Raw genomic sequence first — 24,150 nt, forward strand, 5'->3', positions numbered from 1 at the left:
TGAGCCTCTGCCTCTCAAGGAAAAGACTCAGAGGATCACCTCCCTTCCCCTTCTAAAATCCAGGTTTGTACCTTTTATAACTAAAATAACGAATTTATCAGTTAATATATCAATTAATAAATGTATTTGATACCTGAATTCCGTCCACCCACATGGACGGAATCAGTCTCCACTAGAAAGGGAGACTTAAGGGAATGAGCCTCCGGGGTTTTTTTAGCTTCTCTTTTCTAGGATCAAGCCCTTGGGTCTTATTCTAAACAAGAAATTTAAGCCCAGATCTGTAATGTGAGTCAGCCACTCAGTCTCACAGCATCACCTCTGCAGAGAGCTGCCTCCTCAGGTGCCCTTCAGCTCCCAAACAAACACCAGTGGGAATAAACCAGAACAGGAAAGAAAAGGGAGTTGCTGAAAATAGCCTGAAAAGGTGATGCCTGTGCAAAGAAACGCCTCTCAAAACCTTGCCCACATTAAGCCTTCCCCACCACACTGTTCTATAGGTCTTTCCTCTACCTCCAACATAGCTCCTGGGATCGGGATGCACCCCCCTTTCAATGCCAAATGACTCCTGCTCAGATGAGTTACAGGCTACAGAAGAGACATCTCCTATTCTCACTTCTGCCTGACACTGCTCAACCTCGCATGTCTCCAGAAAGTTTTCTAGACACCTGCTAGTCCGTTTTTTCAGGAGAAAAGCTGGTTTTGTATGCCAAGAAACAGTTGTGAGAGAAAACTAAAGGTTAGGAAAATCAACTGGAAATTAGGGACTCAGTTATCAAAATTGCACAGGGAGGATTTAGAGCCTGGATGCCCATTCCCAAAGATCTACATTTGGCTGTAGTCCTACATCACTCTACATCTTTTTTTTTTTTTTTGCTAGCAGCATGGCTTCATGTGGAGACCTAGGTCATTTTCCCCAGTTTGTCCTTCAACTCCAGGGAACCTGTCTCCTGCTGGTTGGAGCAATCTGCAAGGCTAATGTGGGAATTGAGGTCAAACCTCCTGGCTCAAGCTGTGAAGAACACAAAGGTCTTGCCTCATCCATTGCTCTGGATGGAAGAACTTCCATTTAACAGGAAGGCCAGTGAAGCAGGTGTCTGAGCACACATGACAAATGGTTCTTTAAACAGGCTGAGTGAGGAATCAGCAGGTTTGTGAATCCTGACAGGCTTAGTCTTCAGCCTCAAGATGATCCATGCAGCCGCAGGAACAAAGAACCTCTAATATGCCCAGGAGAAGTCCTTCAGGCATCAAAGGGATTTCAGTTTCAAAATTTCAGACACTGGGAGGCTCAGACAGCAGACAAGGGGGCAAGTAGACTTCAGATAGTTCTGCTTAAATCTTCTGATCTCTCAGAGACTTTGTCTTTTGGCTGTAAAAAAGGAAAGTAAGGTTTATCTTAGGGTTGCAAGACATGCTTGAATAATGTCCTAATTCTACTAAAGTCACTGAAATGCTCAAGTAAATGAGGCGACAGAACTGGATCCAGATTCTGGGTTTGGTGGGGAGCAGAACCCCAGGAATTTCACTTGCCAGCAGAATTCAAATTCTGAAGGTGAACAGTATGTAGTCTCACCTAAAGATGAAAAGTCACAAGCATTGGTTTTGCTAAAAGAAAATTATAAATTCTAAATCCACAACTATCAAACACCAACAATTTTTTTTATAATAAAATTCTGAGAAGTTTAATTCATGATTGTATTTAAAACAGGCTAAATTTAATTTTATAGCTGAGATTTAACAAGGCCCAAGCATTAGAACAAAATTCTGAAATATGCAAACATAGTTCATGGGCACTCATGGTTGAGCATTTCAGGAAGAAATAAACAAAGAGAAGTTCTGGTGTTCTCATGGTCAGTTTTCTCTTATTTTTGCTGCATTTTTTGCTACTGCTTCTTTTGAATGTGTAAGAGAAATTCTTGGCTTCTGTTCGCCTAATTATAGAACCACATGGAAGACTTTCATACATTTTAGTTAAGGTGTGTCATTGTAATTTGTCTTCTTTTGGTTTCTAGACAAAACTTTCTGGTTTTGGTACAAGTTCAGAAAACCCTCTTTGCTCTGGGAAGATATATAAACATACACTCCAGTTTTAAAATATATTTGGAGCTTATTGGAGTTGTGATCAAACACTTCCCTGATGATTTCACTGAAAGAATTGGGATATTCAGCTGGTTTGTGTTTTACTTACCAGGAAAGTCTGCCACACTGAACTAGTGAATCAATATTTTAGACCAGGAAGCTGCTCTGAATTATGTTTTTCAGCTTTTGGAGTATTGAAGTCAGCTCTGAAAATGAGTCATTGGGGAAAAAAAGTGGATCATAAGAATCCATTATGAATATGTTAGCTACATTACATTTTAGTCTAGTAAAATAATAGTTTCCCTGCTCAGCTGAGGTTCTTACTGAGAAAAAAAGGATACAGAAGCATATGTTATGCTGCTCCATGACTCCTTACACCATTTGTGCCTGTGCAAACAAACTAAAAGATTGTTTTGTGTAATTTGTTCAAAATGCATAAATTTATCCACATAGTTGCTCCATTGACTTAAAAATAAGGACTGCATTTGGCTGTGTATCAACAACAGAGAAGTGGGTAAATGAGCAGAGTTTTGAGGGGTTTTTTTTCCACGTTTGTATGGAGTGGGTTGTTTATTATTGATGTAATTAGCAGACAGAAAACATTATAGCCATTCTACATGAAATCCATTTATGGTGCTAAGAAGTAGTAAAAAAAAAAAAAATTAATTAACGTATCTGTCAAAGAATCTCTACAAAAAAGAGAATTGTATAAAAAGATAAGGTTTGCAGCAGACATCTGTTAAATCTTATATATAACTTTCACGTGCAAGCATTGCAGCTCCAATGCTGTAAAGCACAAGACTAAAGGGAACAACTGCGCCTGCACAAACTTCTCAGGTCACTTTGCACCTGGACGGTGTGGAAGTACAGGAAAGGCACAGTGCCTGCCCAGGTTATGGTCCCTACCTCTTCCCTTCTGACTAGGAATTGTCTGCCAGTTTGTGCCAATTTATGTATTGGTTTAATAACTAAATAAGACTTTTAGTAAAATAAGGATATCCACTGATGTGGTAGATACCAAGACATCTCCCCTTTATGCCAGGTACTATCCTTTAGGCTAGAATATCTTGGCAAAACTGGCCCTGTTTTCACTGAAGATTCATAGAGGTTCAGGTTAGTCATCCATTGAACTCCAATATAATTAAGTTCCTTTGAAAATCTCAGATTTTTCCACTGATAGTGGAAATAGTATGCTAAACTGCAGATTTGCGTACAAGAAAATAGGTGCGAAAAAAGCTCCATTCAAGAAATCCACTCCTCCTCTGACCCAAGGGTAAGCTGAATACTTGTTCACCTGAATTAAATCAGAGCCAGCCAAACTATTAAAAAAAAAGGTCTGTATTTTTAATTATTAATCTTTATTGAGTCCTGACAGGATCCTGTTTATTGGCTCCTTAAGTCAGGTTTGCACAGAGAGACACAAGACCAAACACAGACATTCTGACTAGTGCTGCATCTGAGCTAACAGTCTCTTCACAGCCTAGAAGGAAGTGTGCTCCCAAGGCACTCAAAGTCCTGTCAGTCTGCCTTGTCAGTGCTTGTCAAGGTGGAGCCCCCCTGCCCCTAAACCCTTTGCTCCATAGACATGGATGCCAGCACTCTCCTGTGATGGCCAGCATTTGAATGTAACGTTGAGCAAGGAGACAAAGGCTTCATGAGAAGCAACAGATATTGTCAGCTTTCAGTGAAATGCTGAGGTTTGGCAGTCCTGACTGCACTTGGAGCTTCCCAGAGTAGAGCTCCCTAGAGACCTGTACTGCTGGCTCCAAGCTCAATACAAAAAGTTACTGCAAGACTATCCCTCACATCAGCTGAAGCTCCAACACAGCTTATATCAAGTCATGCAAAATACTGCATGACTGGAGAAAGTGTAGCAGAACATTATGGATGATCTCTGGAGACCAGAATTCCTGATATATGTTTGAGAACTCTCGAACCAGGCTTATGTAGGGTAGAAGTATCAAAAGAGTCTTTAAGCAATGGAATATCATGGAGATAAAACACTCTGAGACATAAGGATCACACAATACTCTTCTTGGATTTGTTCAAACTATAGAGTTTTATGGAAAGATTTGATCATTCTACACAAGCAATTTGAACTAGTTTCAATGTATGAACTACATTTCAACACAACCTCTGTTCTGCAGGTACTTTACAAACATCATGCATTTCCCCCCTCTCTAGCCTACTGAAGCTGGGCAGAGCTTTTCACTCATTAGGACCAGTAGCATCATACAAGACTCACTCATAAAGCTCCTTTTAATGTTACCTCATGAAGTTATTGCTGTGCTCAGGCTGCAGGTCAGGCAATGCTGCAGAAATGGCTCTAAGCCAGCAGGTGGTGGGGTCTGAGTGCACAAGCTCAGCCTGATACCAGGATGCAGGGGAGAGGGAGTCTCTATGCCACTCCTGTCCTCTCAGAACATTGTTTTGACAAGTTAAGCAAATTTAGCACTGTGTCAAAATATCAACTACTTACTTCAATAAAAACAGAAGCCACTTTTCTAGCTGTCTCCGTGTTTCATTGCTTTCATTTTTCACTGCAACCTTGTGTGAAAGGGCACCACATGGTCTCTGGCACTTTCCTGGAAAGTTAAACAGCTACAATTGCTCTTAATTTCATAGGACTCCTATTAGGGGTCGTGATTTATAGCAGAAAGTATTTTTAAGTGAGTTTGTTTTTGTGTCCTTTTCTGATGAAAATCAAACCACAAGGCAGGTCATAATTTCTGACAGAAACGGTAATGAGTGTACTGAACTCAGAAAATGAAATAGCCACTAGGGGACAGGAGAATTCCTACTATTATGGCCTACAATAAATAATATTTAGTGTAACACAGCGAAGAGATGTCAAACCCAAATACTTTGTTGTATCTCTCTGGACTATGATATCTCTCATTTTGTCAGGGAGTTGCCCATCAAATTTAATTATTTGGGTGATATAGCTAAAAATTGTTAAAATTCTGCAAAAATATGCAATAATGGATGCTACAAACCCTTACACAAATAACTTGAAAAACTAACTGCGCTTAATTTAATCAGAGACAAACTTCTTTCTCACTAACCACCTCTAGAGAAAGAGACAAATTAGTGTAAACTAATAAGTGTAAATTAAATTAGTGTGTATATTCTCAGACATGGGAGATAGAGATAGATTGCTGAAAATAAATCAACATTATCCAGACAGAGTGAGAATTTTTTGTGGCTTTAAATAGAATAATCTGAAGATGTTTGTAGTGAAGAGTTTTTAGAAGAGTCATTCCTCTAAACTATTCAGTTGTCTCATGCTGTTTTTATAGGAATACACAAGAGGTCATAATCTCCTGATAAAAATTTTCAGCAGGTTACCTGATTCTATGTACAGAATTGAGATTTGTTTTTATCCATAAGAGCAGAAAACCTGAAGAAGACACAGGCCCAAGAGACATGGCAGTCAGAGGATGATGTTATACTCTGAACTCTCTTTCTTCAGCTAATGCAAATCTGTTTGCCAGCCACTGTCCAGGCCCTTTCCTCCAGAAAAGAGGTTGGTTTGGAGCTGTTCAAGGCTCTTTCCAAAGATATGCACTGGCCAAGGTTCACATTAATTGATGAAATGTTCATTTCCCTGTAATGAATGTTTAAACAGTGGGGGCTTTGCTAATGCATTTTGCAACTGCATACTAAGATCAGTGCCAAGACAGTACCACAATCATAGTCTGAAACCAACAGACAATAAATAATCTATTGCTGCTCTTGTTATCAGATATTGGCTTGCAATCTAATAGCTTTTACAGTTTTCCATTAGACTTCCTGGTCATTCATTTAGTCCCTGGGAAGGGGTAGTGTGCAAAATGGAGGAAGAGGGATGGTCTGGTCTGGACAGAGGGAATTTAGGGAATTTAGCTGCCCAGTCTGAGCAGGCAGCTCTTGATGAACAGAGCAGCGAGGACTCTCACCAGGCATTGTTCAAACATGTCAGCAAAGACAGTAAATAAACACAAGGCTTTTTTGCCCACCACCAAGTTCAAGGCTAAAAGCATACCTGGTTCCTCTGAGTCACAAGAAGAATGGCTTAAATAAATTGTGATAGAAAACAACAAGAAAAGGAATATTTAGGCTTGCTTTTTGATTTGGGGGCCCTTGACCTTTGGTATTTCAAGTCCTCCTACAAAAGTGAGGAGGTTCCATACGTCTGGGGCTTAATCAGGACAGTAGTGAATGACCACTTTTGCTATCAGTTTAAATTAATGACACTGCAAAAACTCTTAAAAATTTTATAGAGTGCATACTTATACAAAATCTGAATGAAATCTTAAGTTTTTCATGGAATATGTTAAAAAAAGATCACTTTTTCTTACAATCATAATTGTACAGTGTGAACTTAACCTTACAAGACAGATGGTAATGAGTAGGGAATCTTTGACAAAATCCTGATATGATGCTGACATTAAAGACATTTTTGAAGGCAGGGAATTGACAGGTGCAAGAACTGCAGCTCGGCTATTTTGACATCAGGCTGTTGGAGTGAGTCCAGAGGAGGCCACCAAGCTGATCAGAGTGATGGACCATGTCTCTTATGAGGAAAGGCTAAAGGAATTGGAATTGTTCAGCCTGAAGAAGAGAAGGGTTTGGAGGGACTTAATTTCTGCCTTCCAGTACCTGAAGGGGTAACCTACAAGCTAGATGGAGCAGAACTTTTTACAAGAGCATGGAGTGACAGCATGGTGTGGTTTAACCCCAGCCAGCTGAAACCACTGCTCAGGACAAAGGAAAATGGCTTCAAACTGAAGAGAAAAAGGTTTAGATTAGATATTAGGAAAGAAATTCTTTACTCTGGGGGTGATAAGGCCCTGGATCAGGTTTCCCAGAGAAGTTGTGGGTGGCCCAGACCCTGGCAGTGTTCTGGCTGGATGGAGCTCTGAGCAAACCAGTCAAGTGGAAGGTGTCCATGCCCATGGCAGGGGGTGGAATTAGATAAGCTTTAAGGTGTCTTCCAATCCAAACCATTCTATGACTGTGATTTTCGTGGCCTTTCCCTTGCTCTTGTCCCAGCAGATCTCAAGTAATTTGTTATTTTTAAATCCCCCACACCTATGTGAGAGCTGCTGCTGCTGCTGCAAACTTACCATTACATGTAATAGAAGGCTTATCTCAGTGAAATGTTTGATCTCGAAAATGAAACAGATGCTGCAGCAACGGATCTTTGATGTTTTTACAGAGGCACAAAGTGACACCAAAAAAAAGGGACAAAGATTTATCTAGAAATGCTGAAAGCAAGTAACTGTTGCTAGTTTAGAGATAGGGAAGCTCTCCAACTGAGTAAAAAGTATATGGCAAAATATTGCCAAAAATTCCTTGGGTCAGTACTGTTTCTCATTCAAAGAAATTGTATGGGCAATATTTTTTATTGTTCAAACAGCCTCCATACAACTTGCTTTCACTGCAATAAACATTCATAAAGCTGAAGTAAAATAATCCTCTTAACCAATATTTCCATCTCATAACATTTTGGAATTTTGTGTATAGTTTCCCACAAAGAGACAACGTTTCTAAATTCTCTTGTGCTTTTGAAAACCTCTAAATCATCCAGAAAATAGGCATAGGAATATTTCCTAGCTCCAAGGATATTAGGTAGCTCTAATTCACTATATTTGGAAGAGGCAATGAGAATTCAGATGTGAAGGCTGCAACATGAACACCAAGAGCTTTTTGATACACAAAATTTAACCCTACAGACCCAGTCAGCAACTGGATACACCATAATCATGGGAGAAGGATACCAGAAGCGTGTGAGAAACGTCTAAAAGAAGTGAGGGCATAATATGTGCACTGAGGCATTGTGAGGCAAAGAACATATATGTGGGAGGTGGAATAGAGGCTGTGGCATGAAAATGAAACCATTAGAAAACTCTGGCTATGCTCCTCCTGCTGAACACAGGACCTCAAGGTCTACCGCAACGATGAACATGTTGGGACATTGGCATCTTTCATCCTGTTTTTTCAAGATATTTATGCTAAGAGCTTTTCCTCCTAAGACAAGCAAATTCCTGGAAGATAGACTCTAGAGTAAACCTCTAATGCTTGAATAATTTTCCACATATGAACATTACTGAATTTTGAACTGTTCAGGATTAATTTACCTTCACTGTGAACATCATTATCTATAGTTAAGATGCTCTAAGTTCCTAGCAACCAGTCTCATTTGATAAATGAAGCATCACTCCTTCGTTATGGTGCTGAAGATTTTACTACACACGTGAGTCAACCATTAAGCCTTGCTCTTAAAAAATCAATAAAGACAATGACCATCATTGTGGTAAAAGACTCAATCCTAAATATAATGATTTTGCAAGCAAAATTCATCCTAACCCAACTTTCTTTCAAGTTAACTTTGGGGTTACCTATTTCATTTATCAACTATTTCTTTATAATAAATATAGTATGAATGACACTAGAAAAGTCTTGAAGTGTCAGAAAAGTGTTTAAATTTTTGGGTGGAATATCTCAAGATATTTTAGCCTATAAAGAGTGTTGAAAGAATATTGTTGTTTTCCTTTAGGCTTTGATTTTCTTACACAGAAGAAAACTGACAGAAAATCTCTCCCATTAACATAGGAGGTATATGTTACAGGCATATCACAATTGTTCATGCACTCCTTTTTCTGTGTTTTCCTCTGCATCAGCTTCCAAAATTTTACTTGAAATTTCCTATCTTCTCATCTAATGTCTGAAAGCCATTCAATCTCTCAATGGAAAAGTTCTTTTTAAAAATTCATCTTTGTCTTTTACCTTCATGGCAAAACTTATATCAGGTGACCATACCAGCAAAAATTTTGTGCAGGACCCAAGAAAAAGGAAACTTTTTTTATATTTTTAAAACTCTTATCCTAAATTTCAATCAAAAGCACAGATTCAAAATCTATTATATGATCTCTCCTACAAGACAAGGTTCGACACATCTCTAACAGCACAAAAAATCCACACTAAATTATGGCATATTTTCTAAGCATTTCCCTTCTCAGTTTGAAGCTCACATGTGCATAAAAAATTCCACGGGGAGAGAAAAGGATTACATTAGGTTCATTTAACAGTTAACTGTACTAAAGTGTAAGCCACCAGTCCTCCCTCCTCTTTCCCCTCCCTCCTAGATCATTGACAGTCACTTTCAGCTCTTGCTATTTCAGCCCTTGTTCCAAGCTGGCTGTTAAACCCTTCCCCTGCTCCAATTGTTAGACAAGTTTGATAAGCCCATCTATTTTCTAACATAAGACTTGCACTGTGTGTCTTTATTGCATTTTTTTATTAAACAACGTATGAAACCTCCTTATGAAGAGAGTTCATTTCCCTGGAAACCTGACACAGACTCTTTAAAGGCATGTGACTCAATTTCTGCCTCTCTGCAGTTTCAAAATTAATTTTTTTAATGTACTCAAGACCTGGGTAATTATTCAATAGAGATCAGCCTGTCCCAGTGTCTAAATAATAGTTCTTGTGAGATAGTGAAAATTGCTTATTTCCAAGGACTACAAAAGCAAGGCTTCTGTTAAACATTTTACAATAATTGAGTATTATCTCTATTTCAAATGAACCTTAAGTTTTATTATTACTTACCTCTTTATGAATCTTATTCAGTTAAATTGTGATTAAAAGGTCATTGAGATCACATTGCAGGTATCCACGCTCAGCAAGCACAGCTGTGTTATCTGTGCCCAAGAACCACTTCTGCACATACTTTTGATGAGCAGAAATTGGATTAATGAAAATAATCCAAAAAACAAACAGAGGAGAAACATCCAGACAATCTATGTAGTTTTTCCCTCTTAGTGGCACAGATGCAGGCCTTCTAACGCAATTGCCAAGAACCTAATTCCTTTTACCCTGGTCATTTACAGCTTTCAGGATTGAATTTTAAAGCTAGATGAAAGATCTACATACAGACACCCTACTGACTTACAGAAAACTTTGTGCTCTGACCATAAATCCCTCAAATGCTTCTGATGTCTCCATGCAAGCACTTTCTCTATATCTGAAAGAATGGGCCAGTAAATCAGAGCATCAGGAAATGCCAGGTCAGCAGCGAGTGCCCAGATACATTGCAGTATGTAGTGTGGTGTGTGTGTAGTGTCCAGCTCCTGGGAGCCAGCTCCTTGTCTCTGACTCACTTTTGCAGGCTGACTACCTACCACTCCCTCCTATTTTACGGAATAACGCCCAAATACTGGATTCTCAAAGATATCTGTCCCCTAGGTCATTCTGTCTGGTCATCACATCTGTGCATGTGTTTCGTGGGAGGGGCACGTCACCTTTTTCAGGGGAGGACATTGACCTGATACATGAATGTACTGGGAGAGAAGGGTACAAGGGTCCTCCTCCCTCTTCAGAGAGGTCACAGAAGAGTGTAAGATCAGAGGAGACTGCCAGAGCCAGCCACACATGAGCACATTTATGAGGCAATTCACTCAGAAGAACTACACCTACCCACTATGTCTGTACCCAGAAAGTTCTAGACACTGCCTAACACCTGTCAAAGATGACCCAAAAGGAACACAAGCATAATCCTGTAAAAGCCAACAGGGCTTAATCTCACACTGACATCTTGGTTTAATGCTAATAGCTCACAGAATAGATAATCAGCATCTTGGTACTCCTAATCTCACAACTCCCAAAGTGGGTAACGTGTTTATTTTAAAAATAAATACATTTACATGTTGACATGCTGGTTTTTGCCTATAATGGATTGCACCATGGATTACAGAATGACAGGATGGCTGGGATTGTGAGAGGCCTTTTGAGGTCATCTTGCCCAGATCCTCTGCTCCAACAGGGCCACCTGTATCCAGGAGCTCAGATCACATTCAGTTGGCTCTCCAGAATCTCCAAGAGTAGGAACTCCACAACCTTTATGAGCAACCTCTGCTAGTGCTCTGGCACTTTTACAGGAAAAAATGTGTTTCCTATTCAGATACATTCAGAAAGAATAGTGCATCCTGTGTTGCAATTTGTAAATACTCCCTTGGTGAATCCATTCTGAGCACTCCTCATGATTTTCTTGTTCTTCATGTGCTTGAAAATGGTTTCCAGAGCTCTCTGTACTATCACTGTTCCAGGAACCAAGGGGAGGTTAACCAACCTGTAGTTTTTGTTTCTACTGATATCATAGGACCTCAGTAACTTCAACAGGCTTTAGTTCAAGTCATAAAGAAAATTATAATTGACCCAGGAGCCTTACCTTTTACAGTTAGTCACCAAATATGCCTCTTAGCATTAGTGAAGATCTACATGAGCCAGCAGTTGCCTTCTGGACACAGGACAAGTAGAGCATTTGTTTGGACAGCTGAGTCCAAAGCGTCTTCCAGTATCACCTCTGAGGAAAACAGAAACAATTAGAATATACTAAATAGTCTTATTACAAAAAGGAACAAGTGTCTCTTACTACAAAGAGCAAACATGCTACACTACAAATTCAGAGGGATTTCTGTAACTCTCTGGCTAGTACTTAAATTAAGATGTTTCTCTCCAAAGTACAAAATATGTTCTCTGGATCTGACTGGCTTTCTGTTTTTTTCGGGGATTTTTTGTCTGCATATCATCTCTCACTTGCATTCCCTCCTCCATTTTCCTAGCCCTGCAGCCAACAGACACTCTCACTGTAATATCTCTTTCCAAGCCTCCTGGTATTCAGTCTCTTTTATTCAAATCCCATCTAACTTCATTATTTTTTAAATACAAAAGAGAAAAATCTATTTCCTTTGCATTGCACTGATTTATTTCTTGACTACATGCACCATTCCAAAGCATAGCCCAACTGCAAGAGAACAATATGGAAATTCAACTTGCACATCACATCTACAATCTCTTCTGGGTTGTGTGACAGGGAAGAGATACTAAATATAGAAATTAAATTTCTTCCATAGCTAATCTAGATAGAATTAAAATTTTAATATTGGAGTTGAATATCTAATATGGCATTTAATCAGTATACTAATGGAATCATATTTCAAAATACGAAACACAAAGTAGACCATTTAATATTTTCCACCTCCGAGTCTTTCTTTTAGGATCTGTATCAGTTTTTGCTTAGGTGTTTGTAACTCCCTCCATGTTCCCTTAACAGATAAAATGGTTTTAATCTACAGGAAGGCTTGGCCACAGCCCAGATGAAGATGTGCTGCTGGGTCTCTTTTGGCATTTACAACACCTGGCACAGGCCACCAGTGGCTGAAAATTGGCTTGGGAGACACTGCAAAGCAAAACTGCTGCCAAGCCAGCAGCAGGTTGCTGCCTGGCATGAGCTGCTCTGGGCTGATTTAAATCCAAATCTCCTCAGAACAGCTGTGCTCTGTTGAGAAAGTCTTAATCATCTCCTGCTTGGATGCTGCCAATGACGTGTTCTTGCACACACATCTTGCTGCAAACCACAGTTTAAATATCAGAAGACCTTGTACCACCTCAGAAGTGCTGGAAGCCCCGTGACCCCCAGCTGAGGAGCTGCCTTCTGTGTCCCTTTCCCTGGATGTGGCTTGCCTCCTTCCTTGCCTTGCATATCTCCACACTTTGGGAGCACCCTCTCATCTTGTGAGGATCTGGAGGCTCTCAGCTCCCCTTAGCCCTGGGGAGCAGCTGGGCAGAGCTGAAGGTTTCGGGGAACCTGTCATCTCCACGGGCCAAGGGACTGGAAGTAACTCTCTCCTAAAGGTGCCATGGGCTGCCCTCCATTAGCACACTGCAAGTGTGCTTGCACACTCTGGAAACCTCACGTCACTTCCACAGCCCATTCCTGTATGCCTTGCAGGGCTTCACTACAGTTCAGCTAATGGACACATTTGGGTTCTCCAAGCAGGCTGTGCTCCTCAAGGTACCAAAACTCCCAGATTATTTTGTCATAATACTGCTAATGGCAAAGGCTTGCAAAGCTGTCTCTGAAATATATTCCTGCACCCAGATGCCTTAATAATTCATAAAGTCAGCAAATCACAGTGTTGGCACAAGGATGTTTTAATATTAAGCTGCTGTAAGTTTGGACCAGATACATTCTGCTGAGACCAATGAAAGGCAATTGCAATAATGTGACAAGACAGTTGAAATATTCAGGACATTTAGAAAGACAGTTGGAAACCCAAATATTTAACAATTTATGCATTTCTTTTGCAGATACTTAAGAAGGATTTGATTTGTCTGAGCACAAAACTAAGCTACTAATAAGGTCAAAACCAAGTTATATGTTTACATCATATAGCACAGTGTTACATAAGAGAGCAAGACCCTCAAAAGAATTGTATGCATTTCTTTCACAACATGTTGTATAATTGTACAGTAATTCCTCTCATCTACTTCTAGCCACATCAGGCACATGGCACAGGAGACAGAAATGAATGTGGGAAAAAATATCCAGTCGAATGAACTCAGATGATTGTGCCCCTATAGGAAAAAGGGCAGTCACAAGCAGTCATCTCTGGGGTGGACCACAGCAGGTTCCTACAGCACTGCCAAATGCCACATGTGTGCTTTGGGGTGGAGGAATTTGTGGGATGTAAGAGGCACAGAGCAGAAAGCGCCACAACTGTGTGCTTAGTCTGTATGGCCATCTGTAGCAGGAGCACTTTTCAAGCATGTCAAGTTTTTCTTCACTTCAGAGGAACCCAGAACATGTAAGCAAAGAAAACATAAAAAGCATAGAAAATATTCCTATATTTTGTGAATAAGAAAAATGGCATTGCAGCAAATGGAAAAGTAGTGGGTCCCACACTGAAAGGATCATAAAGTAGTGGGTCCCACACTGAAAGGATCATAGCTGGAGTAACAAAAATGAGGTCTGGCAATATGAGGCACAGCACACTTGTACTGGTTTTGGCTGGAGCAGGGTTAATGTCTTTCACAGTAAAGGAATTTTGGCTGGGGTTAAACCACAACAACACTGCAAGGTTAGGGTTTTATTAAAACCTAACAGACATAAGGTAAGGCAATTACAGATTCATAAGCACTTTCTTTGTCTACTTTCGTTTGCATTCCAAACCAGGTTTGACATTATGACATTTCCCATCCATGTTTCTAAGAGCAAAAGGTATTTTATACAGACCACAAAGTTTTGTCCATATCTGTCATGACTTAGTACATTCCTTCTCCAGTTTCCTTTGCTAGCCACCTCCTACCATTAATACTGTCTTCCAGATACTGGTTTCACCTTTCTCTATACCCAACCCATCCCAGAGGGCTATCCAGCAACTACTCTTTCACCAACAAAACTAAATGTTAAATTACCCAGTCAGTTGACTTTGACCTTCTAACTGCAAATATGAGGTTTCATATCTAGACTTTAAAACAAAAAATTTCCCAGCCTGGAGCTGAGAAATGCCAAGTGAATATCAAATGAATGGGGAAAAGTAGAAAGCTGTTTCATGTAGGCTAGAGAGATTTTTCCAACCAACAATGATGAGATGCAGCACCACAGTATATATATGCCTTTCAAAGAGAAGTACATTTAAGTTCTAATACTAAAATAACTTGTGCATATAGACACCAACTTAACAAAGCAGAAGTCTGGAATGGAGCTTAAAGCATGCCTTGGCAAAGTCCCAGTAGAACACAAACATTCCTTGGAAGGGCAACATCGACAGTATCCTATTGGGATATCAGAGGATCATTTCTTCAATTTAGATGCAAGTCCTTATGCACAAACAATAAAGGTCTATGGCTTTGTGCACCTGTACTGCACTGCACCCTACGAGAAGCATAGGCTTAGCCTATCATTCTGCCTCAAGCCCTGGCTTGCCTGGAATCAGCACCATCCCCTTCCCAAGCTCCTGCAGTGATGAGCTGAGGGAAGAGTCTGTATCCCCACTCGGAGGCAATCTCTCCATGGATGCAGTTATGTCTCTGTCTGCTCTTCATAAATGTTGAAGAGGTGTGTGAAAGGAGGTGGGGGTGGAAGAGCTGTGCAGCCAGGTGTCTGGAATGCCTTTCAGGCTGGGCTGTGGTGCAGCCAGTCGTGCAGTGCCAGCCCTGTGCTGCCTGTGCTGCCGTGCCCCAGGGCAAGGCACCCGTGGGCGCTGCTCGCCTGGGAGCAGGGCTGATGGTGCTGCTGCAGAGCACACATCTGCTCCCCTCTGCCATGGTGGGGCCACCAAACATCACAGGCCTGTCACCAAGGAGCAAATACTTCAGAGGAGAATTTGATTTGATCAGTTTCACACACATTCTAAAGCTGATTTTAACCACTGTAGTACTAGTGCTTGCTTCTTGCTCATGTTGTCTAGATCTTGTTTCTGTCAAGTTCAGTGAAGGCCTCTCCACTGAACTCAACAGGTCTGCTTCACAGCTCTCACAACCACGACCACATTTCTGAGTGCAGAGCACTGCATTCCAGCTTTGTGTTTGATCTTGTGTCTCTGTCTTGCCTGATCTCAACAGCTATAGCACCCTGCTGCTCACAGCTCATGTGTCTCCTTTTTAGTGCAAGTGATAGATGTCTGCCTCTTGAAGCTGATTACTTCCCAGATGCTGCACTTAACTGCAGGCAAGGAGTTAGTTAGAAAAGCAGGTGAGGAGTTATATTTTAAGAGAAATATTATTTTTCATTTAACTTAGTCATAGAGGTAGTTGGACTAGATGCACACGGAGCTCAAGTAACATATATAAAATAACAGTAATTTAAGTTCAATATTTGTTTCTTGGATCACTACCCAGAGAGAGAAGGAAATAAAAGGAAGATTTAGACAGATACTCAGCCCTGGAAAACTCTGCACCAGTCTCCTGATGATGAAGGACACAGACACCAGAGAGAAAAAGAAAAGAACTAGTAAAACATGGTTTTATCTCGTCCTGTTGTCTTTTTAGAAAAATTGAACATCAATTAAGTAAGAATATCTTCAAGTATTCCCCTCCTTAGGAAAAAAAAAAATACTGCTGGAAAAGTTTTCATTTTCCAGATGAGCTGCTTCTTTACAAATTACATTGGCGTCTCACCATATCAGGCTCAACTGTAACAGGCTCAACTCCTGTTTTTTCTTTTAGCAGTAGTTAATGAGAATATTTGTCTGATCAGATTGTCAGAGTCAAGAGAATACAACAGTAAGAGACAAAAACCCCAAACAGGCTTGGTGTTGACTGCCCTGTCTGTCTGCCAAGTACATCAGTCCAGGAGAGTCACCAGCTTTGTTCTTTTCTGCCAAGCTGCATGGGATTTATAGATTACAACAGGGTTAATGAGCTTTGTTTGTCGATCCCAAAGCACACCACATAAACCCCACACATCATAGGGCTGCCTCTCCTCTAGGCCTGGGAAAGACCTGGGGGAAAAAGAGACCTGATCAACCAGTTTCTGAAGAGAAGAAACCTGATGAATGATGAAAATTCCTTCCTTTTAACATTGCTGCCCTCAGGGATACACAGCTGCCTTTCTTCAGGAGGCAAAAACAGAGTGTGAAAATGGGTACTGGTTTGATTTGGTATGGCTTTGTCTGTGTGCTGCAGAAACATGAAGCTTGCTTCCCTAATCAAGTTACACGCTGTCTAATGTTTGCCCATAGACTCAGAAGTAAAGTAGGAAAGCTGTAGAGCATTTTGTTCTCCCCCAGCATGTGGCCACATGGTTGACCTGATGCCCAGAAAAATTCTGAGTTTCAGTTTTTCACATGGTGTGAAACCTTTTAATGTAATCTAACTTCATGGCTTTTGTAGCCAGAGTCAAAGAAATGTAATGCCCTAATTACCAAAAACCCCTCAAAATTAGCAACAGCATTTTCTGCCCTGCACATGTTCTATCTGCTTTCTTTTCCCACCTCTTCTGAACCACTTCACCCACACTCTAGTTTATACATTACCATATCCTGCTCAGCAGTGAGCAGGAAATTTAAAAAAAACCAAAAAGAAATGAAGTATCACCATAACATAATTCTCACGAGAGGAGATGCTGCCCTCTTCACTGGAGACCATCACATATCTATATATCTATATATCTATATATCTATATATCTATATATCTACATAAATATATATATCTCATACATACATATAACATATTTCACATATATAATATATATATGTGTCATATAATGATACTGTTTCACTGGTATCAGGGCAGAAACTACTGAGAATCAGACCAAGAGAGATATTTCTGCATCTTGAACTCTAAAAAAAGTAGAAAAGGAAGAGGACAGTAAAGCATCAGAGGTAGAGAAACCCTCCTGAGACTTACTGAGCATTAGGCTTGGACATAATCTGATGAAAAGGGACCTCACATATTTGTAAATGACAAAGTAATCACATCAAAGTTGTGATGATACCAGTCCACAGCATGTTGCAGAGCATGCAATTCTCACCCAAGGCCATGTATAAAGAGGGTTACTTGTGAATGATTTTAGTAGGAACCTAATTTGTATCCAGGACATTTCTGTCAAAAAAACAAACATCCCAGACTGCAGTCTCTTTCTCATTTCCTTTTCTTCTTGGTTGTTAGCTGGCATTATCTTACCCACATGTCAGTAGAGAAGCTCCATCAAATACACTTTAATCTGGCTACTGGCCAGAAGAAACCAACTTTTCTTGTATTCCAGGGAAAGCTTTACTCTGTTTGACAGAAACAATGAAGTCACACCTGAAGTCTAGGTAAGTTGGAAAGCCATCTTCCTAAAACTACTGCCTATGTTCCCAAGAGAGAGAACAGGGACAAACCTGCCTGCCTGAGACTAGCTGCCTAAATAGGATCCAGTAATCCCAAGTGTTCTGATTTGGCTTGTTTAGTGGTGGTTTGATTTGGCTTATTTTTATCCTGATTTAGTGGGTGGGTTGTATTTGTTGGGAGCTCACTGCCCTGTTTCACACCACAGTGCAATGCAGAGTATCCCCAAAAAGGCTGAAGGCAAATAGAGCTCAGCTCTCCTGGATGCAGCCATCTCTTCAGCTACAGACTTTGATTGAGCCTGCCACCCTAATGCCAGTGGGGTTGAGTTGCAGAAGATAGGGGCAAAATAAAAACTCCAGCAAAACAAAATACTCATAACAACAGGCAGATTTAAGCTTTCTCCTTAACTAAATAGCCTAGGAACTGTGAAGATATCTCCATCTCCTCTGACCAGTTACGTGAATAGAGAAGAGAGTCTCAGAATGACTCCATCTTATGTCTGAACACAAGAGACGTATTTCACTTTTTTTTTTCCATTCATAGAGCACAAATGTTCCCCACCCTGCTCCAGGGAGAACCAGTGCTGCAGGTTCAGCTGTGCATTTTGCTGCAGAGCTGCCTCGAGGCTTCTCTGTCAGCATCAGAAACAAGGGCTGGGGCTGGACCAAGGTCACATTGTTGAGAGCCCTTAAAAGGAAGAAATAGAAGGGATTGTGGAGAGTTAGTCTTCATGTTCCTTTACCATCAGCTGTGAGAGATTTTTGGGAAGAGATGTGTTGCCACTTGCATAACACAAGCTCTGCCCAGCTCTTTTCAGGGTATAATTCCACCCCCGACCCAGCCCAGCCCAGCCCAGCCCAGCCCAGCTCAGCTTCCCACTTATCTGGAACAGACCAAACGGAGGCCATGCCATTTTTCTGGCCTGATCCCTTTCATTCTCTGACTTAGCTACAGCTTGCTGTGTTTTCTCCTAGGCCAGGCCAGGCAATGCAGGTGCTGCTATACCATGTTGAGTTCCAGAGCTGCAGCTCTGCTTCTATCCCTGTGTGTGCCCTGAGCCACCAGCTGAGGTGTGCTAAATCCTTCTCCTCTCTCCGTCTGATTTCCACCTCCCGTGTGCTCGCTACAAAACCACGACCAGTATGAACCAAGGTGATGCTGACTGGAGAGGTCAGCCAGCAAAGGGCACATGCAGCTCTCTTTAAGGGCCTCTCACTGAATAGCCCCTGAACGAGGAAGAGTTTGTTGTACTTGTTCTTGCACTAATTAATGTCAGTTTGCCAGCTTTCAGGAGAGGTCAGACAGCACCTCAGGGAGGCTCCTAAATGCAGAACTCATTTGAGCATGGAGGCTGCTGCAACTGCAGCCCGTAATAAAAACTCAGTATATTCAAGTATTGCAAGTAATTAATATTTTCCCCATTGGAAGTTGTCTGAGAATGAGATGATAGTGAACTTTTTTCCAGTAAAGAGTCAAAATACATTTTAGAAGTTTATGACTCTGCAATCAGACAGATATGCAAGTTCTGGAGGCTGAAAATGTATATATCCTAACTTTTTGCTTCCATTCTTTGTTCCAGTACTTTCTTGGGCCTTGAAAACAGCTGGCATAAATCCTAACGGCAAAGACTGCTCCAAAATTAGGGCTCCAAACCCGTGATATTACTGATAACTCTATTCTGTAGAAAAACAAGGACAACGATGGAAATTTTTTTTCCATGCAGCATTCACACATAGATCTGTGAAATTTTTGCTTGGAAAATCATTTATCCTCTCCATTCACAACAGATTGATTGCAACCTGTAGTTACATCTCCACAGGCAGAACTGTTCACGTTCATACCAAGGCTCAAGTTTCATGTTCTGTCAAATAGCCTGGGCTTTTAATAGGACATGATATACAAATGCCTCAGTGATAATCTAATATATTGATTTTACCCTCTTACATTTTCTCATATGTAGTATCATTACGATCAGATAGTTCTTCTGGATTCTGCTTAGTTCCTAGTATTATTAACTGCCCTTTTGCACACACTCAGAGGCTCCTAACAAGAAATCTGTTCAAAGCACCAAAAAGGATGCTTTGTGATTTTTCACCTACTGGTATTCATAAAGAGTTGTTGAATTTTCCAAGGTATTTTGTAGGAATTTATGCACCTATGGATTTAAAATCCAATGGTCATATTTTGTGCTTCTGTAAACATTTTCAGAACAATTTACTCCTTTCATTCTTTTCTCCAGTGCTATGAAACCAGCAGATCCAACAGTGTGGAAAAAGCTATTGCAGATTTTTTGCTGTAATTTACATTCTAAATAATGAATTTCTCTTCAGCTAATTCACATATAAAGCCTGCTCACCTCTGCAAAACCCACAAGACTTTGCATTAAACTATCATTGCGTGAGTGGCAGGAACAAGCACTGTGTCAAGAAAGCACTTGCTAGGAATAGAGGATATAGTCAGCAACAACAGCTTACAGATATCATGCCAGGTAATGACAACCTTTTCAAGGTGGTGGGAGATTTGCTTTTATCATCAGAAGAGAAGATCAGGACTTCATGAAAGAATATTTTATTTTCAAGACACAAGGAAGGAGGTCTCTGTTAAGTGGGACACTGTGAAAGCTGGTGTAAAAAAAGAAGGGGAAGAAATAATTTAGTGTTCTGACATCCTAGAGCACTGCAAAGCAAAACCAAACAGGAGGAAAGCACTCTGGATACAGATCATGCAGGACTGTCAAAAGCACAAAGGAGCAGGTCCCAAGTGCTAATCTCCCAGCTGCCATAAAACCTCCCCACATCTTATCCAGCCTGTGTTATGTCCATGTGCTAGACCTTCAGGGAGACATTTTGAATCCTGAAAGAAAGGATGGGAGAGCAGCAAAAGTCCTGCACTCTCCCTGCTGGACCAGGCTGTGCTGGACTGTGACAACTCAGAAGGACATGGAATTGTGTGCTCTGCTTGGGGACTGGGCCAAGTGCTGCTGTTACAGTCAGGGTAATGTGACTGAATCAACAGCCCTCAGTCTCCTCTTTTTAACATATGCTTTCAAAAATTCCCAGGGAGGGCCATGGGAAGTATCAAAGGGAGATCCCAAAAAGGAAATCAAAGCAATGTCACAATAAAGCCAGCAGATGTTAGGAAAAGTTTGCAAAGCTGAGTTCATTCTTACCTGAGTAAAATAGCATAAAATGCTCTAATAACCCTGCCAATAAAGTGGGAAGAAATTGCCCAGAAGTCACTAATATGCATTTTGTACTCATGAAAGCACCTACCTAAGTACCGAGAGCAGCAGGAAAGTCCTTTAGCAGAGGTCAAAGAGAAAGACATGAACTTAACATGTTTTCATTTGGAGAGTTGCAGCAACATAATTATCTGTGATTCAGGAAAGCAAAGGAAAAGCCTTTATTTTAGAATATGTATTTTATATTCCCATTTACATGAAAGGGTGGATTTCTACATCATCCAAAATACACACAGATCTATTTATTTATTTATTTATTTATTTATTTATTTATTTATTTATTTATTTATTTATTTATTTATTTATTTATTTATGCATACACATGTGCTTGCACAGGGATGCTGTATCTGCTGTCTCTGGCACAGTGAGTAAACAGAGACAGTCCTCCTAAATTCTGCCTCCAGTGACTGAATGGGTGCAAAAGTCTTGCTTCAGAAAAATAACTTGCTTTGAACCCTGTGTTGGCTGGTGCAGAGCCCACCAAAGGAGTATCTCCTTACAGCAGCTGGCGCAGAGGAGCCTCTGCTGTCACACACTGGTGACAACTTGCCAAGTGACAGAGCCCACCGGGCCACAGGAAGTAGCAGAAATTTCTGCCGTGTGAAAGAGCTTGCTCACTAAGAGAGAGTTTCTTGTTTTCCCCAAAGTCTTAGAGCTGCCTTCCTAGTAGGCTTCCTCACAGAGCTTTCTCAGTAGTGCAGAAGCAATACTGTTTTAAATCATCATAGAAGGAAATGGGAGAGGCAGCCCGTCACAATTCCTGCAGCCTCCCTCCTATTCTCCGCACAGAGCTTATCAGATGGCTCTTCTATTTAATGGACACTGCAAAAAGCTATCTTTTTCAAACTTTATTTTTTTCTGGAGGACATTAATTCTCAAAATGCAAGGGACTTTTCCATTTGGAAACATACCTTACTTTTGTATTAATTACTCCTTCTCACAAAGCCCTGTCCTCATCTCTCTCTTTAGATTTTAACCTTTAAGCTTGCAGCATCCTTGGGGTTTCTCCAGAGACCCAAGCAGCCTTCCACTTCTTATTATGCAGTCTACAACCCTGTCACTCACAGGGCATGAGCAACCCTGTTGGCTTCACAGCCCAAAGGATAAAGTTTTCAGTCATGTGCATCCACCTGAACATGGTTCCAAAACAAACACAGCATCTCTTCACCATCCTCAAGTCTCTGTGGTGCTATGCACAGCTGAGAGGAGTGGGCACTCGTAGCAACACGGGCTCAGGATCTTTGCTGATTTAACTGTCAAGGCTCTAAGTCTTTTTTATTACCTTCTCATGTGGTGTAACACTTAAATGTCTGCAGTAAAATTAACACATCAAGTTCAAATCAAAACTAATACTTTTATTTTTTTTTTACTGTCTTAAAAAGCACTCTTCACACTGTAAAACACAGTTCAACTGTGAGCTTCAAGCAAAACCTACACCCATCTACCAGGGCACCCATCTACCAGGGCACCCATCTACCAGGGCACCCATCTACCACGTCCTGCAATACTGCAGCTGCTTCTGCTGAGCTTCTGAGCCCCTTCACCTATTTAAAGAATTGAGAGTGCAGTATTTAAAACTGAGAAATCAGCAATACAATGAAGAGCTGAACAACCTGAAGTCTCCTAGGAGGGTATGTAGAAGCAGCCCTGTCACTCTGCAGGCTTGCAGTGTCTAAGCCACTTCCCATTGTCCTCAGAGGAGCACCGCCACAGTGGCACTTGCTCCAGGAGCCATTATGAGAAGCAGACACATCCCTTTCAGAGGACAGCAATCCCACCCTCAACATCACCCTGCCTATCTTCCATGCTGTGGCTCCTACAGATCATTATCTCCATTTAGAGCCAAATTTGTCAGATGAAGGCGCTATAAAACACATCAAAAAAAGGAAACATTTTGATCACTGAGAAAAACACACTGAGCTCAAGTTTTTTCCAGAGTCAATCTCCTGGTCCAGACAATGGTACCTTTCTGTAAATATCAGAGAAAACCTGCCTGTCAGTTTAGACAGTGGAATAGTCTGCTACATGATAAACAGGATTTTTCAGCCACCCATGAGAAAGATGGCTTTCTGCCAAACCCTCAAGGATTTGCCTGTGGAAGTTCTGGTCTCATGATGTTCTCAGGCACTTTGCAGAGACTGAGAGCCTTTCACCATGGAACAATGAATGAGTGCCCACTAAAACATGATCTTCTCTTCCACTTTTCAGAAGCAAACACAATGGTCTTCAGTACAAAGGAGGAAAGCTTTACCAGCAAAACCCTCAGGTTTCTGGGTTGCAACAAACATGACTAACTGCTCAGGCTTGCAAGACACAAAACCACAGGCTGCTGGATACCAATTCGTTTTGAGAAATCCAAATTAACTCAACTGTATAGTGGAAAATTGGACTTCCTCAATTTCTACAGATTCATCAATCATTCCCTGACAAGTTCCTCATGTGCATGTAACCCAGAGCAGCACTGCCTTTTTCTTCAGCTTCATCCTACCTCTACCCATTCTTTTTGCCCGTTTCCCAACCTTTTGTTACTTTTGAATGTCCTTCCAGCTCAAGTCTTCTGTGTTCTGAACTTCCATTCATTTTTTTGGAGATAGTAACTTGCTTGACTCTTACTCCTGTCTCCCACCTACAAATTCATCTTCATATTTCTCTGAGTTTACTAGGTAAACTCAGCCTTATTTCCCATCATTTGGATTGCTTTTAATCGGCCAGTGTTTATGGGTTATGGTGAGCTTTTCCAGGCAGTACTTTTCTGGCCTTTTGTCTGTCACTAGTCATCACACTTTCCATTTAATGGGTCACACATCATGTCACTCAACGTCAGTACCACACAATCCCTGGAAACAGGACCTCAGATTGCTTTTAGAGTCATCTCTGTAAAAAATACGTAGCATCATTCATCCTTGACTAGAGACGGGGTTTCTGTTTTGGGAAAGAGGAAGGGAATTGTTGCAAATGTACAGAATTAAATCCTCATGTCGTTCAACATAAATCCTCTTAGTGATTATAAATGTGTATGACTAGCTGACCCATTTTACAGCAACCTGTTCTAATTTTAATGTAATTTTTCATTCTATTAATCAAAATTTCTGGTTCAATTTTTTGAAGTCCTAATCACCAGGGGTTATATTCGCAGGATGGGAAGATTTTCCTAGGTCACTAGTAATCTCTGCAAATAAGTGTCCTGAAAACACTACCTACACAATAACTTAACAGCTTTTGCATAAAT

General features: G+C 40.8%; 1 long non-coding RNA gene across 1 annotated transcript in view; it reads right to left on the reverse strand.

Annotated features, from left to right (window-relative positions):
- Nucleotides 1-1,117: 1,117 nt before the first annotated feature.
- The window catches only part of LOC103819486 (uncharacterized), a 33,951-nt gene continuing 10,918 nt past the window's right edge, over nt 1,118-24,150 (reverse strand). The window contains exons 4-5 of the long non-coding RNA XR_007780440.1: nt 11,291-11,425; nt 1,118-1,369 (exon numbers count right to left, since the gene is read on the reverse strand). This is a non-coding gene — a long non-coding RNA (uncharacterized LOC103819486). The remainder of the gene's footprint in view (nt 1,370-11,290; nt 11,426-24,150) is intronic.

The sequence above is a fragment of the Serinus canaria genome, chromosome Z (genome assembly GCF_022539315.1).
Source record: "Serinus canaria isolate serCan28SL12 chromosome Z, serCan2020, whole genome shotgun sequence".
Lineage (NCBI taxonomy): Eukaryota > Metazoa > Chordata > Aves > Passeriformes > Fringillidae > Serinus > Serinus canaria.